We start from the raw sequence: 17,121 nt of genomic DNA, 5'->3' as shown, positions 1-17,121 counted from the left end.
AATCGGAATTAGCATAACTCCTTTTCCTTTTTATTTAATGCACACGGACCTTGAGTCATTTTCATGTTTTATAAGCAGTTCCCCCCCACTCACAGCTTTTTATATTCTTGGTCTAGGGAAGTGTTGCTAAAACAGCACAAAAAAAGGAAAAATACAAGAAACACCCATAATTTAATTTCTGCCCAATCACACAGATATTCCTCCTCCTGTTTCCATTGTGGCAACGACCATACTGTGTTTCTCTGAATGTCATCCATCATGCTTAACCCCCCTTTTTGTTGCACAACACCGAGAATGCATCTCACTTAAACGGTAACAAAGCTTAAATTTGTCTTCTTTCTACTTTGACTGCTGTTTTTTAAGTGATGCGAACACATGCAGGTAAAAGATGATCCTACCACAGACGATACATTTGACCTGAGAGGTAATATTTAGAAAATGAGGCGGTAAATCCATATGGCGGCTAACTAGGTTTTGGCTGCCATCTTCAGGCCGTTGCAGGTATTGCCAGTCCCCAATCCCAAAGATATGATTTAAAAGCCCTTGAGCTAAAACATGGTGATTGTTCCTTCATGAAAATTAGACATCCCCACCCCTAATCTCTTCTAATTTCATTCAAGGATTTGTAGAAGCCATAACCCTAAGACTTACATTACACGTAATCATTAAGTGTGGCATCTGTTTACATAAACGCACATAATCAGCGGGATTTCTCGTTTAAACATCTTAATCATTTCTCCCTTTAAAGCATGAATGGTTTATGTCTGGGAAATGAACAGCGAAAAGGAATCACCTCATAAATATATGACACGCTGAGGGCGAAAAAATAATCATCCTGGTTTAAAACATCACAAAAAAAGAATTACACTATTCCCAGGTTTGGCTTTCAGACCAATTCCACCAACTTTACCACAGGAACGACTGTTGTCACATATTTTTTTTTACTTGCGACTCTATCCGGAGCATTAGGTGCAGTGAAGAGATGTGAGCTCCGAATCCTGCTGCGCACCCTCGGGGAGTTGTGGTATTAAATAAGACCTACCTTTGGAGCATTAGTGGAATTCAATATGTGCAATGTAATTATTCTGCTCAATAAGCCACTGGAGGAGGATATTCGATTTACTACATGCTCCGAAGCAGGTAGATTCAGGTGCTTGTTTTATGTTCACGCAATATAAGCAAACATGTTACTGAAGTGTGTGTGTGGGGGGGGCAGGGGGATTATATGTGGTGTTTTTTCTTTCTTTTAAAGGTTTTCTGTTAGTTCACCATTAAAATGAAAGGTTTTTCTTCAAAGCTGTTGGTAAACATGAAGGAAATCATCAGATTATTGATTTTTTCTAACAAAGCCACTACCGCTGAAACATTTAGTCAATCGGGTTCATGTTTAAAAATTAGCGGGCGACTGAGTCATCCATCAGAGAGGCAATAATTTACAGGTTTTCCAACTTCTGAAGTGGGAAGATTTGCTGCTTTTCTCTCTTGGTTGCAACACAATATTGTAAATTGCTAATAAAACTTTACGATAATGGGTCAAACGAAGAAGAACTTTTCGCTCTTTTCGACATTGGTCAATTAATATAGTATTTTCTGACGTTCAATAAACAATTAATGCAATGATCAAAAAACAATACGCAGTCTACTTATGATAAACATCAGTTATTTGCAGTTGGGAACATGGATGATCAGAGCAGCCACGTTTGAACATCACCAGAACAAGAAGAAGAATCAAAGCAATGAAGCTGAATTAATAAACCGTAAAAGAGAAAGGCAAAGACAGTACAGTGCTACTTTTAAAGGTTTTCTGTTAGTTCACCATTAAAACGAAAGGTTTTTCTTCAAAGCTGTTGCTAAACATGTAGGAAATCATCAGATTATTGATTTTTTTCTAACAAAGCCACTACCGCTGAAACATTTAGTCAATCGGGTTCATGTTTAAAAATTAGCGGGCGACTGAGTCATCCATCAGAGAGGCAATAATTTGCAGGTTTTCCAACTTCTGAAGTGAGAAGATTTGCTGCTTTTCTCTCGGTCGCAACACAATATTGTAAATTGCTAATAAAATTTGAGGATAATTGGTCAAACAAAGACTTTTGGCTCTTTTCGCCATAGGTCAATTAATACAGTATTTTCTGACGTTCAATAAACAATTAATGCAATGATCAAAAAACAATACGCAGTCTACTTATGATAAACATCAGTTATTTTGGCAGCTGGGAACATGGATGATCAGAGCAGCCATGTTTGAACATCACCAGAACAAGATGAAGAATCAAAGCAATGAAGCTGAATTAATAAACCGTAAAAAAGATGTTTAAAAAAAGGCAAAGACAGTACAGCGCTGTTTCATATTTAACAGTACCAACAATTCAAAACATAAAGAGCGCAAGTTTGAAAAGAGACAGAGAGGGGGAGAGAGAGAAAGGGAGGAGGGGTTGGGGGGGGGGTTATGCATTTCATGCTGTCCCAGTTGCCTAAAGTGATTCTCTCAATAATGTATTAGAGCAGTTGTTTATTATTTACTGTTTACACAGCTCGACTCATGCTGCTTCTGTGGAGTGACATTCTCACCCGGCGCCCGTCTGCGCAGAGCAGGCGAAGCAGCGGCACAGACAGACAAGCCGCCCCCCCCCCCCACAGCCAGAGCAGGCAGCCAACCAAACCAGGCAGCCAACCCCCTCCACCGCTCCACGCCACGCTCAGTTGATGCAAAGCCACTGGACTGAGAAATAAAAGACATCTCGGTTCATAGGCGCCGTTGTACATGCATCCTGAGGTTGTCAAAGAAAAACACACACATGCACAGAGGGGCCTGGAAGGGGAAGGGGGGGTCCTGATATTAATATTTATGCAGACACCTAACTGGCCACCACACCCCACTCATCTGTTTCTGCATTGTATTTTAAAGAGGTTGTGGTGTGATTTAAAAGGAGGGGAAGTGCAGAGCTGTGCATGTTGCATGATCACAGGTGTATGTGGTGTTAAAGGGGTTGGTCTGTATTGATGGAGTGAGTCCTGTGATATAAGAGTGTTTCCTGAGTGTGAGACTGAAGTAAGAGTGACATAAAACTGAATTTTACTTACTATGGTGAATGGTAAAATAAAATTTGAATAGAGTTAGTTCAAGTTGTTGTGGTTTTCAGATCTTGAAGTGGTAATGTTGGTAGATTCAGCAGGAGAAGAATATAGCTTCAATCAGAGTCTGTTTGAAAATATCGATATGTCACAAATATGTACGTGTGTACACAATGTAAAATGATGTAAGATACCTAGTGTTATGAAATAATCATTACTTGCATCTTGGATGAAATAAGTATCTTGATATTAAATATAAAATAGAGATTAACCCTCTAATTATCCTCTCATACCTGCGTCGCAGACTTCACTTCAGCTCTTGACACATGTGAAGTGTTTTTTAAGAGAAGAAACACACAACGATGCGAGTGTAGTAATTAAAATTTTCCCAAAAAGTCTATATCTCCGGTCATAGCAGACGATAATTACATCCTCTGGTGTAAACATTAAAAAGTCAATCAGCTCCCAGGCCAGTTTCATAGAAAGAAATGTGGAGGTAGACACTTGTGCAAACAAGCACACACACACACACACCCACAGAAGCACACACACACCCACAGACGCACACACACACACACCCACAGAAGCACACACACACCCACAGACGCACACACACACACACCCACAGACGCACACACAAAACAGACAGCTACTGTACCCCAAAAAACAAAAACAACCACCAACACACACACACACACGCAGCTTTTTCAAAGTCATAAAACGAGGGGACTTCAAATGCAGCTATTTGTTTGGGGCCTGTTGTCGTGGGAATAGCAGCGCGACTGAGCTGCTTCATTAGAATTCCTTTCAAGTTGTGGAGTGCGGCCTCCCTGTGTTCCTCTCCCCATATTCCCTGACCCCGACGCATCTCCATGGGACTGAGGTAGGGCGGGGCGCCGGGAGGAGAGGGGGGAGGCAGGGGTTGGAAGTAAAGCACAGTACATTACACAGTAAACACACACACAGAGAGACACACACACACACACTAGCACAGTTTGGGATGCAAACACACACCGGACAGGATGTGAAGTCACAGAGAACTTACACAAAAAGATGGAGAGTGAAAACGAACCCTTTGCTACAGCAGATGCACACGTTACCTTTCATTTAGATAAACAGCTACACACACACACACACACACACACACACACACACACACACACACACACAGACACACACACACGTACCCGAGCTCTCCTCCCTCACGCTGTCACCTCGCTGCGTCGCCCTCCCAGGGACGCAGGGGGAGGTTCGCCTCGGCAGGAACAGCTCAGCGCTCGGTCACAGGAGAGACTGGGATGTTGTGTTTTTGCCACCAGAGATGGTGGCGGGGAAAAGTGTTTGTGTAACGCACCTGGATCTTTTCTGGCACACAAATAATTGTGTGCATCACCCCCCCCCCTCTCATCTGCTGCAAGAGCAGCTGAGTGTTGCCTCGAAAGTCCTCGAAATGAAGATGAATACAGAAGAGTCTCTGTCAGTGGATGACTGTGAACAAGAGATTTCCAGAATGTTTTTCTACGATTACTCCCAGTGAACCAAAAGAAAACCAATCACCAGTCATGGCGGTTTATTAGGAAACTGAAATCAATATTTCTAATTCAATTTAAGACCAAACAATTGTTTTTAGGACAAGTGGAAATGATTTAAATCCAGTTTAAGGCCAAAGCTGATACTAAAAAACCTCATTGCACTTCTCTTAGAAATGCAAAGTGATGTTTCTTTGGATAAAATACCATCACTTGATGATTAATAACCAACAAGCTCTATAGTCCAGGCAAAGAAACTCATTTTGGAGCCAAAAATCAAATTAATTGTAAAAGAATTTTAAAAAAATAAATAAGCCTATTTGAGTGTATTTTGGGCATGTTCGACTAGTGTATAGCTCATTTGCATATTACAATACATTTTCAAAGAAACTTGTAATACAAAAAATGTTTCTTTTCATGGGTACTCTCATTGCGTAAAGTGTCATTATGATAGGAGTAAAGGAAAAAATTGTTGTATTGTTTCCTGGCCTTATTGGCACACATTGACGTTTGGTATGTCTGGACACCTCATAGAAATGATCAATGCTGAAAAAATTATTTTACAATTAGTCGGTCGTAAAACGCTACTTTGCATGGACTACTAACAATGTTTAACACAATAAGAAACTGTGTTCTGAAAGCACAAACCCAATAATGAAATATATATAAGTTATTTCCCACGATGAGTCAGTACATTGGAGCAGTATTTAATGATGCACTCCTCCATTAGTGTGGGTATAAAGTAACCTGTGAAATGAAGAAGAGTCTCTGTCAGTTGATGACTGCAAAGACGAGATTTCCAGCAGGTTTTACTACGATGACTCCCAGTGAACAGAAAGAAAACAAATCACTAGTCATGACGGTTTATGAGGAAACTCACTGAAATCAATATTTCTAAATCAATTTAAGACACAAACAATTGTTTCTCGGACAAGTGGAAAGTATTTAAATCCATTTTAAGGCCAAATCTGACACTAAAATACTAAATTTGTTTTTATAAGACAGAAAAAACCTCATTGCACTTCTCTTAGAAATGCAAAGTGATGTTTCTTTAGATCCGATACCATTACTTGATCATTTCAGAATAAGTTGTGATAATAACCAACAAGCTCTAACAATGTTCAACACAATAAGAAACCATGTTCTGAAAGCACAAACCCAATAATGAAGTTAGTATAAGTTATTTCACACGATGAGTCAGTACATCGGAGCAGTATTTAATGATACACCCCCCCCCATTAGTGTGGGTATAAAGTAACCTGTGAAATGAAGATGAATACAGAAGAGTCTCTGTCAGGTGATGACTGCAAAGACGAGATTTCCAGCAGGTTTTACTACGATTTCTACCAGTGAAAAGAAAGAAAACCAATCACCAGTCATGGCGGTTGATGAGGAAACTCACTGAAATCAATATTTCTAAATCAATTTAAGACACAAACAATTGTTTCTAGGTCAAGTTGAAATGATTTAAATCCAGTTTAAGGACAAATCTGACACTAAAATACTAAATATGTTTTTATAAGACAGAAATTACCTCATTGCACTTCTCTTAGAAATGCAGAATGTCGTTTCTTTAGACACAATAGATAATTAAAAAGGGTTTGATACTAATGTAATGAAAAAGTCACACGCGCTCTTTTTCATCCGATACCATTACTTGATCATTTCAGGATAATTTGTGATAATAACCAACAAGCTCTAACACTGTTTAACACAATAAGAAACCATGTTCTGAAAGCACAAACCCAATAATGAAATGAGTATAAGTTATTTCACACGATGAGTCAGTACATTGGAGCAGTATTTAACGATGCACCCCCCCATTAGTGTGGGTATAAAGTAACCTGTGAAATGAAGATGAATACAGAAGAGTCTCTGTCAGTTGATGACTGCAAAGACGAGATTTCCAGCAGGTTTTACTACGATGACTCCCAGTGAACTGAAAGAAAAACAATCACCAGCCATGGCGGTTTATGAGGAAACTCACTGAAATCAATATTTCTAATTCAATTTAAGACACAAACATTTGTTTTTAGGTCAAGTGGAAAGTATTTAAATCCATTTTAAGGCCAAATCTGACACTAAAATACTTATAATATTTTTAAATAAGACCTCAAAACTTCATTGCACTTCTCTTAGAAATGCAAAGTGATGTTTCTTTAGATCCGATACCATTACTTAATCATTTCAGAATAAATTGTGATAATAACCAGCAAGCTCTAACAATGTTTAACACAATAAGAAACCATGTTCTGAAAGCACAAACCCAATAATGAAGTTAGTATAAGTTATTTCCCACGATGAGTCAGTACATTGGAGCAGTATTTAACGATGCAATCCCCCATTAGTGTGTGTATAAAGTACCCAGTGCTGGTTCATTGCTTTGCAGTGTGTCCAGTTTGTGTGTAGTGAAGATGGCACGAACCCTCGGCCTGTGTGTGTGTGTGTTTTTTTTTCTCCACTCAGTTGGAGCGAGGTCACTTTGGCAGACTGCGCTCCCGAACGAGACCCCAGCGGGCGCCAGACTGCAGGGAGAGGGGACGCCGAGCCGCTGCCCGTCACAGCCCACTGGTCGCCTGACGGGCCCCAAGGCCTGCCAGACTGACACCCCCCCACCGGCCCACCCCCCCGGCCCGGGCAGGAGGCAGAGAGGGGGGGCAGAGGGATGGGTCCGAGGATGGGGTGAGCAGAGGTGGAGGTTGGCATAGGGGACAATCACTACTGCATTTATCTATTTGATATAGCCCGGGTAGAAGTGGAGAGGACACTGGGAGGCCGGGGCAGGAGATGTTCTGCCACTGTGCCCACTGGTGGAGGTGGATTCAGGTGACGGAGAGAGAGAGAGATTGGAGGAGAGATTGCAACGGACAGCCATTACTCGGCATGTAATAGAAAAATAGCAATACGCATGACACGCAGCTACAGTAGAGCTTTGTGGTGGAGGAGAAAGAAAAACTCTGGGCGATATATAAAAAAGAAAGAAAAAAAGAGACATGTATTATCAGTGAGAGAAAAGAAAGATGAGACGGAGGAGAGCGGGAAAAAAAAGGGGATAAAGGAGAGTGAAGAACGAGTTGTGTGTGTCCCAGCATGTGTCTGAGGCTGGCGTGAAGGAGGGAGGAGGGCAACACTCACAGAGGCTCTCAGGCGTGTCCGGAGCATGAGCCAAGTACCTCTGCTATGTTCACACACACACAGACACACACACACACACACACACACACACACACACACACACACACACCCACACACACACACACACACACACACCTGCCCTCTCCCTCCCTCTCACAGACACAGCGACGCACATGTTTCGTCACACTTAACTTTTACTCTGCATTTACAAAGTTTCACAGGACATTCACGAGTGCATCTCTCTTTAAGGTTTTCTCTCCTGATGATTTCTAACAAATCTACCTTCACATATGATGGAGAGAAAAAACAAAGACAGCTCTATTCTGAGCGTCTGTGGGATCTTTTCCGTCACTTCACTTTAATGTGCACAATGCTCATATACTTCTTATTGCCACACACTGCCACACACCCTCCTCCAACCAGTGATCATTTGAACATTTGTACATTTGCACTACTGTTACTTTTTCACTACTGTAGTACCCCGCCTATAGTGTATTCATATTTATATATATTTATATTTTTATCCTGCTCATAGTGTATTCATCGCCCTTTTATCTTACAATTCCTGTTAATACTGTAATATTCCATTTATATTTCTTACTGTACAGATCTTATTTATTTACATTTTCACTTTAATATGCACAATACTTTTTTTTGCACTTCTGGTTAGACGCTAAACTGCATTTCGTTGTATAAGTACTTGAACTGTGCAATGACAAAGTTGAATCTAATCTAATCTAAACGTGACAGTTTTTACACGGAGAGAAAAGCTTATCCTTTGACACTGAGCTGTGTTTATATGTAATGTGTACATGCAGGAGTGTAACGCTCACCTTGAAGACAATACTTCAAACTAGAAACACTCATGTACACTCTTGCAGGTTCTTGCAGGTTCACATTATAAACTACACACTGAAAACCAGCAGACAACCTCACACTTGGAGTAAAGGTAAATGACTGATGAGGGGATCGGACTGAATCCTGTCAAAGAGCCGTCCGTGTTCGCCAACAGAGCGCACACGGTAACTTTGCAATTAAACAGTAAATGGATCAATGTTTGTATATGTTTGTGTGTGCATGTGTGTGTCGGGGGGGGCCTCAGGGGCCCGTCCTAATGAGCTATCTGTGTGCATTTCTAACAAGAGCTCGGTGCAGCGCCCACGGCACTGTCATCCCGGGCCGCGGCTGACCTTGCTCGGCTGCTAGGCTGTGTCGTTTGCTATATTTATGGCACCACCACCACCACCTTTCTCTCTGTGTGTGTGTGTGTGTGTGTGTGTGTGTGTGTGTGTGTGTGTGTGTGTGTGTGTGTGTGTGTGTGTGTGTGTGTGTGTGTGTGTGTGTGAGTGTGTGTGTGTGTGGGTGGGTGTGTGTGTGTGTGTGGGTGTGTGTATTCACTAGTGTGTGCATTCCAGGAGGGCGGGAGAGCAGGGGGGCTCACTCAGGAAGCAAATACTGTGTATATCAGCATAATGAATCAAGTGGCAGAGAGTGAGCGAGGAAAGAGAAAGGAGGAGAGAGAGAGAGAGAGAGCGAGAGAGAAAAAGGAGGAGAGAGAGAGAGAGAGAGAGAGAGAGAGAGAGAGAGAGAGAGAGAGAGAGAGAAAAGAGGGAGGGTGGAAGAGAGGAAGGGATGGAGAAAGCCATTTTCCCTCTGCTGTTTCCTCCCCTCCTGGCAACCAACTCCTGTGGTGTCTATTCCCTCTATTCTGCGTTTGCCTTCTTCCCCTTTTTGTTCTCTCTCATTCTGCCTTTTACCCCCCCTTTAATTTCTTTGCTTGACCTGATCCCTCCTTCAGCACAGAGCCAACACCATGCATACAGGCATGGTGCTATAGTTCAACTGGACACACCACTCGTAAGGTTATATGACGCATCACGTGTGTTTACCTCTGTCTCTGACATATGCTATTAACCCAGCCAAAGACAACGGGAGCTTTGAGCATTTTACATTTTACACAGTGTACACACACACTGTAAAAAACACGTGAGCTGGTAGAATGCATCAATCCATGTGGAGGCTCAGTGCATGCATGCATGCAGCTCCGTGAGTTCGGCACCAACCAGGCCGGCTGAATCACCGATGGAATAATAATAATGCATGTGCATGGAATCAACTGGACCCCTTGTTCGTCTCTGGGCAGGGGAGAGAGGCTGGTGCACACACACACACACACACACACACAGATACACACACACACACACACACAGTTAGATACATACACAGCCTCAATATGCAAAGCTCCTCTGTGCTGGGTTAAGGGAGAGGGGCGTGCTGCTGTGAATACTCATCTGAGCCTGGCAGAGGGAGCTGTGTGTATCCCCCCATAACCTCAGGGCGAGGGGCCGAGGAGAGCGCTCCATTTGCGTGGGACACACATACACGAGTGGAGACACACACACACACACATACACGAGAGGAGACACACATACATACAGGCCCAAACAGGGAAAGTCAGACACATACATGCTCATACGCCAACTCACACACACATTATATAAAACCCATGCACACACACATTCACACATGGAGGCGATAAGCGAAGGGAGAAGCTCCATGGGGGGGGGGGGGGGGCGCCGTGACCAAAAGTAAAGTTTTAATTCGCTCCTCGGGGACACTGCTTACTCATCCAACTCCCCCAAGGAGCGACTTCCTCTGAAATCTATTCAAATCACATCTCTCCTCCGCCTTTTATTGCATTTCTCATATCCCCATCACAAAGTGACAAATCACCAGCGCACACTTCACAGAACCAACAGCACTTTGCCTCCGTTTTGGGGGGCAGATGGATTTGGGGGATTTTTTTTAACTTTTAAAGTGATTAGAGAAACTCACTTCCATTAGTTTCCGTAAGAATTACTGTGCGTATGAGTTGTCATGTTCAGAGTCCAGAGACACCTTTACCTGTCTGTTCACTTATTTTCAATAGCAAATCTTTATTTATGTGGCAAATATAGAACTAAACCTCCCTCGGTAGTACGAACACACACACACAAAAAGATGTAGAGGTTTATGAGGAAACTCACTGAAATCAATATTTCTAATTCAATTTAAGACACAAACAATTGTTTCGAGGACAAGTGGAAAGTATTTAAATGCATTTTAAGGCCAAATCTGACGCTAAAATACTTATATTTTCTTTATATAAGACAGAAAAAACCTCATTGCACTTCTCTTAGAAATGCAGAATGTCGTTTCTTTAGACACAATAGATAATTAAAAAGGGTTTGATACTAATGTAATGAAAAAGTCACACGTGCTCTTTTTCATCCGATACCATTACTTCATCATTTCAGGATAATTTGTGATAATAACCAACAAGCTCTGTTTAACACGATAAGAAACTGTATTCTGAAAGCACAAACCCAATAATGAAATTATTGTGCGTGAGTTGTCATGTTCAGGGTCCAGAGACACCTTTACCTGTCTGTTCACTTATTTTCAAGAGCAAATCTTTATTTATGTGGCAAATATAAAACTAAACTTCCCATCGGTAGTACACATACACACACACACACAAAAAGATGTAGAGGTTTATGAGGAAACTCACTGAAATCAATATTTCTAATTCAATTTAAGACACAAACAATCGTTTCTAGGACAAGTGGAAAGTATTTAAATGCAATCTGACACTAAAATACTTATATTTTCTTTATATAAGACAGAAAAAACCTCATTGCACTTCTCTTAGAAATGCAGAATGTCGTTTCTTTAGACACGAGAGATAATTAAAAAGGGTTTGATACTAATGTAATGAAAAAGTCACACGTGCTCTTTTTCATCCGATACCATTACTTCATAATTTCAGGATAATTTGTGATAATAACCAATGAGCTCTGTTTAACACGATAAGAAACTGTATTCTGAAAGCACAAACCCAATAATGAAATGAGTGTGTGTGAGTTGTCATGTTCAGAGTCCAGAGACACCTTTACCTGTCTGTTCACTTATTTTCAAGAGCAAATCTTCATTTATGTGGCAAATATAAAACTAAACCTCCCTCGGTAGTACACACACACACACACACACAGAAAGATGTACGTCAAATACAGCGTTTAAGGCCCACTGCTACTCTGAAGCGTGCAAACACATAAGTGTAGCAACACATTGTGCGACTCCAGTCCCACACTTCCAGCCAGTGTTCTCCGCTCCATTCTCAATAAAGCAGGTGATGAGAGCGTGGAGGTCTAATTAGTTTATGCAGACGTATGAAGCTGGTGGGACAGGCAGCATTGTTATTATTTCCCTGGCAGCCCACTGCCGACACACACACACACACACACACACACACAGAACAACAGTGACACTTACAACGTCGCCTGCCGCATCCCCAGCCGTGCTCATCCAAGACGGTTGAGAGTGGGGGGGGGGGTGAATTGGTGGGGATGAGAGAGGGGGTGTCAGGATGGGGAGAGCCGGTTGTGCGAGCGGGAGGAGAGAGAGAGAGAGGGAGAGAGAAGAAGCGCCACTTGATATATTCGTAATGTTCCTTAATATTTTCATTTTGATGTAATTTGTGGCCCCGGTTTTTTAAATATCCGCTCTGTAATAATGTTTAATTTCAAGGGTCAGTCTGCCAAGGAGTATATTAAAGCTGATAAAACTCATTTTCCACAGGCCCAATATCGCGCTCAGATCAGGTTAGGAGGCCAGCCGCCCTGAATATTTCATCTTTTATCATGCCGATAATGGGAAGATGACAGAGGCGCATTATTACAATGAGAGAATTGCTCATTTTCCTGACGGGAGGGGGGGTGGAGGGTGGAGGGGGGGGCTGCCTGGGCTGCCTGGCTCTCCCGACCGCTGCCTGCATCATCAATGACTGGTTGGAGCTGGAGCCGAGAGCCAAGGGCTGCACTGAGTGTTTGTCGCAATAAAGGCAAATTCCTCCCTGAGAGAGGAGAGGTGGAGAGAGGAGAGGAGGAGAGAGGAGAGGAGGAGAGGAGGAGAGGAGGAGAGGAGAGGAGGAAGAGAGGAGGAGAGGTGAGGAGGGGAGGAGAGGAGAGGAGAGGAGAGGAGAGGAGAGGAGAGGAGAGGAGAGGAGAGGAGAGGAGAGGAGAGGAGAGGAGAGGAGAGGAGAGGAGAGGAGAGGAGAGGAGAGGAGAGGAGAGGAGAGGAGGAGCACGGAGGGGATGGAGGTAGAGAGAGAGAGAGAGATAGCGGTACGGAAAAGAGTGAGAGAGAGTGAGAGAGAGAAAGAGAAAAGCAACTTTCTTCCACCACCTCACTTATTTGATTGTCGTGAATAATAAATGTGGGTTTGGAGTCGGTGTGTGTGTGTAAACTGGGGGGGGGGGGGGTTAAGCAAAAGAGCCCTAGTGGTGTGTGAGTGTGTGTGTCCATGCTGGTGCTGATGTGGTAGAGCAGTGGGGGGGGCTGGGGGGGCGGGTGGATCTATACCAGATTTGAAGAAGGTCTCCATTCCGAATTAACCCGTTTAATTGAGCCATTAGGAAAGAACAAAGCTGGGGCTATGGGGCTCTCTCCCTTTCTCTCTCTCTCTCTCTCTCTCTCTCTCTCTCTCGCTCTCTCTCTTGGATTGGAACCTGGCCCTCAGGCAAATGACTAACTGGACCTTCTCTGGCGCCGGAGCAGCTTAATAAATGGACCCAATCAAGGCTGTTTCTGCGGACCACCTGTGTCCCGTACAGGTCAGAACCATTCGACCCACATTAGAGGAAGTGATGGACGCACACGCCACTCCATCCCCTCCATCCACCCCCCCAATAATGAGCATAATAAGAGAACCATAATGGCATATTTATGGGCTGGCTCAGAAGAGAAGACAGTGGCTGCAGTGAGTGTTTGGGTGACAGACAGGTGATGTCAGGGTTTCAAATGTTTAACTATAGTCTTTGCTGACTGAACTCTTAACCAAATAAAGATAGGAACAGTTTTTGCTATAGATATTAGGCCTTTATACAAATGTTTTTAATAACCGTTGCTATTTAGTGCCAATAATGAATCTTTTACTTGTCCTCATAATTAACTTTTTTTGATATTAAAGCATTTTTTCCTTAGCTGCATTCCACATCAGATGGAGTTCACGGAACTGTCCCTTCTGGGGTAAAGTTGGTATGACATTGTTTGGGTTCAGTTGTTCCTGATGTTTACACAGTCAGGATGAATGTTTTGATGAAGCAGAAAATATAATAATAATCTTTTCTCCAATTGTAAACACCTTTTGCCCGTCATGGCATCTGCTGAGTCAAGCCCTTCCATGAAGTAAACAGGTTGCCGAGCAACTATAGCGTCATTGGGAGTGTCTCCCTGTCTACTTCCGTATTCCAAATGCCAGGAGGATGGATTACGCCTGCGCACTTCCGAGGAGGAGGAACGAAGATCTACTGTTATAAAATGGAAAGGTGCCGGATGTCCAGAGTGCTCTGATACAACTAGTGTACTGGAAGCCCATTGCTTTGCTGTAACCTGTTCATTGCGTCCTAAATAAATACTTTGATTGACTAAACTGAGTTCGGCTCTTCTTCTCTTAAAGAATAAAAGAACACGCTCAACAGTGACTGGTGTGAGGAGAGAGAACGTGACATTAAGAAATGCACAAGATCGCATAAAAGAAACAGCGAACGAGTCCACCAGAGTGATCAGAATGTGGCGAGCAGAAGAAAGTGTACTGTAAAATAACTCTCTGTAATAATTCAATTAAGCCAAGACTCCAAGGAAAAGCACAAACGAAATAACAGGACTAGAAATGTTAATTATATATATATCAATAGAGAATTTGATCAGTTATTTGATCTAGAAAGAATTAAACGGCAACATTATCTCACATCCCCAAAGACATGGCTTCAAACTAAAGGCTTTTAAAAAAACTGGACTGAAGTGGAAAAACTGCTCCATGTTGGTTCTTTTAGTGCAGTTTTAACTCTTCATTACAGACTTGATTGATGATTTACAGTATTTTTGACAGTATACCTGATTTGAGATTGCACAGTGTTGAGACAGAATTTACTGTCCTGCACCTTAAGGTGTCGCTCAGTTGCTGTAAATGTTGTCCATCAGTTCATTGGCCTGATACAGAGACACCATGACTGGAAGATGGATTGGTCCATACTGGCCTGTGACTTGGCTTAATACAGCCGATATCAATCAATTCAAATATACCATGATTGACTCTGATGCCGATTTTGCAATATGGCCTTGGAACAGTTAAGGACATTAATTAGTCGATCGATAGGAAATGAATCACAATTCATACACAATTTAATCCCTCACACAGAAAGCTGGTGATAAAAGAAGCAGCAAACGAGTCCACCAGAGTGATCAGAATCAAATGACTCACAAGAGACCGAGTTATGATACATATTCCATTTCCAGTGGCTGCGCGGTGTGAAGGATCTGTCACACACCAGGTGGGCCTATCTTGGCATTTAATATGTTAATCTGTAATCTTCCTCTTCATTCAACTATTACTACAGGCACCGCATTGATGGACTTTCTCTCCTTTTCAGTGTCTCTCTGCTCAGCTCTCTAATCTTGACAGTTCTCACTGCGCCACAGGCTGTTGAAGAATGAATCCTGGAAACTAAGGACGGGAATTTTTAACTGACTAGTCATTTAAACATTTGTGGCTGATGTCAAAAAAACCACGTGGCGACATTTGTTGAATTATGCACCTGCAATGTTGAAAACTAAAGAGTCAGTGGCATCATATCTCCGTCCCTGTGTGTTTATTTTAAACTGGATTAAGAACTGTAGACATTAGATGTCGAGACAAGCTGAACAACGTAAGTGACATATTGGCTTGAAGCTCCATCGACACTTATTTACGGTTAAACTCCTCAGTGTTTGTTTTGTGGAGGAAGAGACCTGTGAATAAATTCTGCTCCCAATAAAGAACTTTGTGAAAGTCTGGCTCACGTCCGAACAATTAACAATAAAGTAATCCTGACCAGAAAAATGCAGATCAATGGTGATGAAGACAACGTCTCTCATGATCCAACTCAGCAAACTCTTTATTTTATAATAACTTGGATGAAGAGGCCCTCAGCTGGAGCAAGATTAGATACTGTGACTTTACAAAAACACTTTCTGAAGATCTGTGTGTGGTGGGGTGAGGAAGTCCATCAATACCGGAAACTTCAGCAGTTGTTTTGTTGTCATCTGTGCAACAAGTCAATTCCCATCTGTGTAGAGACAATAACACAATGTAGAATAAAGTTTAAATGCAGTCTAGGTTCACCTCCTCATTTCTTCTTTACCTCTTTAATCTTCAATGCCCACATTTACACTCGATATTTCATCCTCACTTCCATTCCTTATTGATCAAGATCCAAAATGAAGATAATTTTTGAGAGAGCTAGTTTGGTTGCTGCCCTGTACCTGTGCTTGATGCTCACAACACCAACAAATCCTCCACATTATCCAGGCGAGCAGCCGGGTGCAGCAGACAGAGGCAGGAAGTGACATATTGACGCCGCTGCGCAGATCAGATGATCATGTCTTCAGCATCAAAGTCGTGGGCTCTTATCATCATATAATTTTTTTGTGTGTCGCTTTGTAGAAGCGTAATCAACACCCCTGTTGTTTTCACACATCTCCTGGATTTCTACAGACATTACACCAGGAGGTCAGGTGGATAAAGTCCGCAGAACCTACCGAGCACCTCACTCAGACATTTGCATTCACACGAGCAACTCCTCCAGAGAAAATACAGAGGAGACCATGTCTGAAATAAGCTGCAGATCACGATGTCCTGGTTAAATTATCGGTTTCCTGATGCTACAAGGCACCGAGTTTAATGGAGGACATGAGGGTAAGTACCAGGAGTTGGCAACGACAGTTTGGACAAAATATCATCTTTACATTAATTCTTAATCAGCTTGTCAGTGATGTAAAACCAGTGAGTTGGCCGACATGAAGCAGCCTTCAGAATGAAAGATGACCCATCGCAGGAATAACCCACCCGGCCTTCGTCACCCTCCCCAAAAAGCGCCAGACACTTTGGGTGCACCCCCGCTGAGAGGAAGAGGAAGTGATGAGCACCCCAAAGGGCAGCGGAGGTCACAACTGACCAGCGTGACTGCCAACAACCCCAGGAAAGGGGCAAGATGGAGTCAATGTGTCTGGACCCCCACCCTAATCAAAAAAAAAAAGAATCTGTCACCGTGTCAGGAGGGGTGAGAGGGGGGGGGGGGGTTGGCGGGCTGGGGTCAGGGCGGGGGTTAGGGGGGAGTGGGTGATGGTGGGTACCAGACTGGGGCACCTCGGGGGACTTTTGGGGAGGAAGAGCCATGCACCACGTCTCCTGCTCCCAACCCATGTTCCCTCATTTGATTGTAAACCCATGAATAATGCATAACGGATGGGACTGAAGGAGGGGGGAAGGATGGAGGGATGGGGCGGTGGGGGGGGGGGACCTCAA

Source organism: Limanda limanda, chromosome 11 (genome assembly GCF_963576545.1).
Source record: "Limanda limanda chromosome 11, fLimLim1.1, whole genome shotgun sequence".
In the NCBI taxonomy this organism is placed as follows: domain Eukaryota; kingdom Metazoa; phylum Chordata; class Actinopteri; order Pleuronectiformes; family Pleuronectidae; genus Limanda; species Limanda limanda.
Note: the sequence above shows the minus strand (reverse complement) of the source record.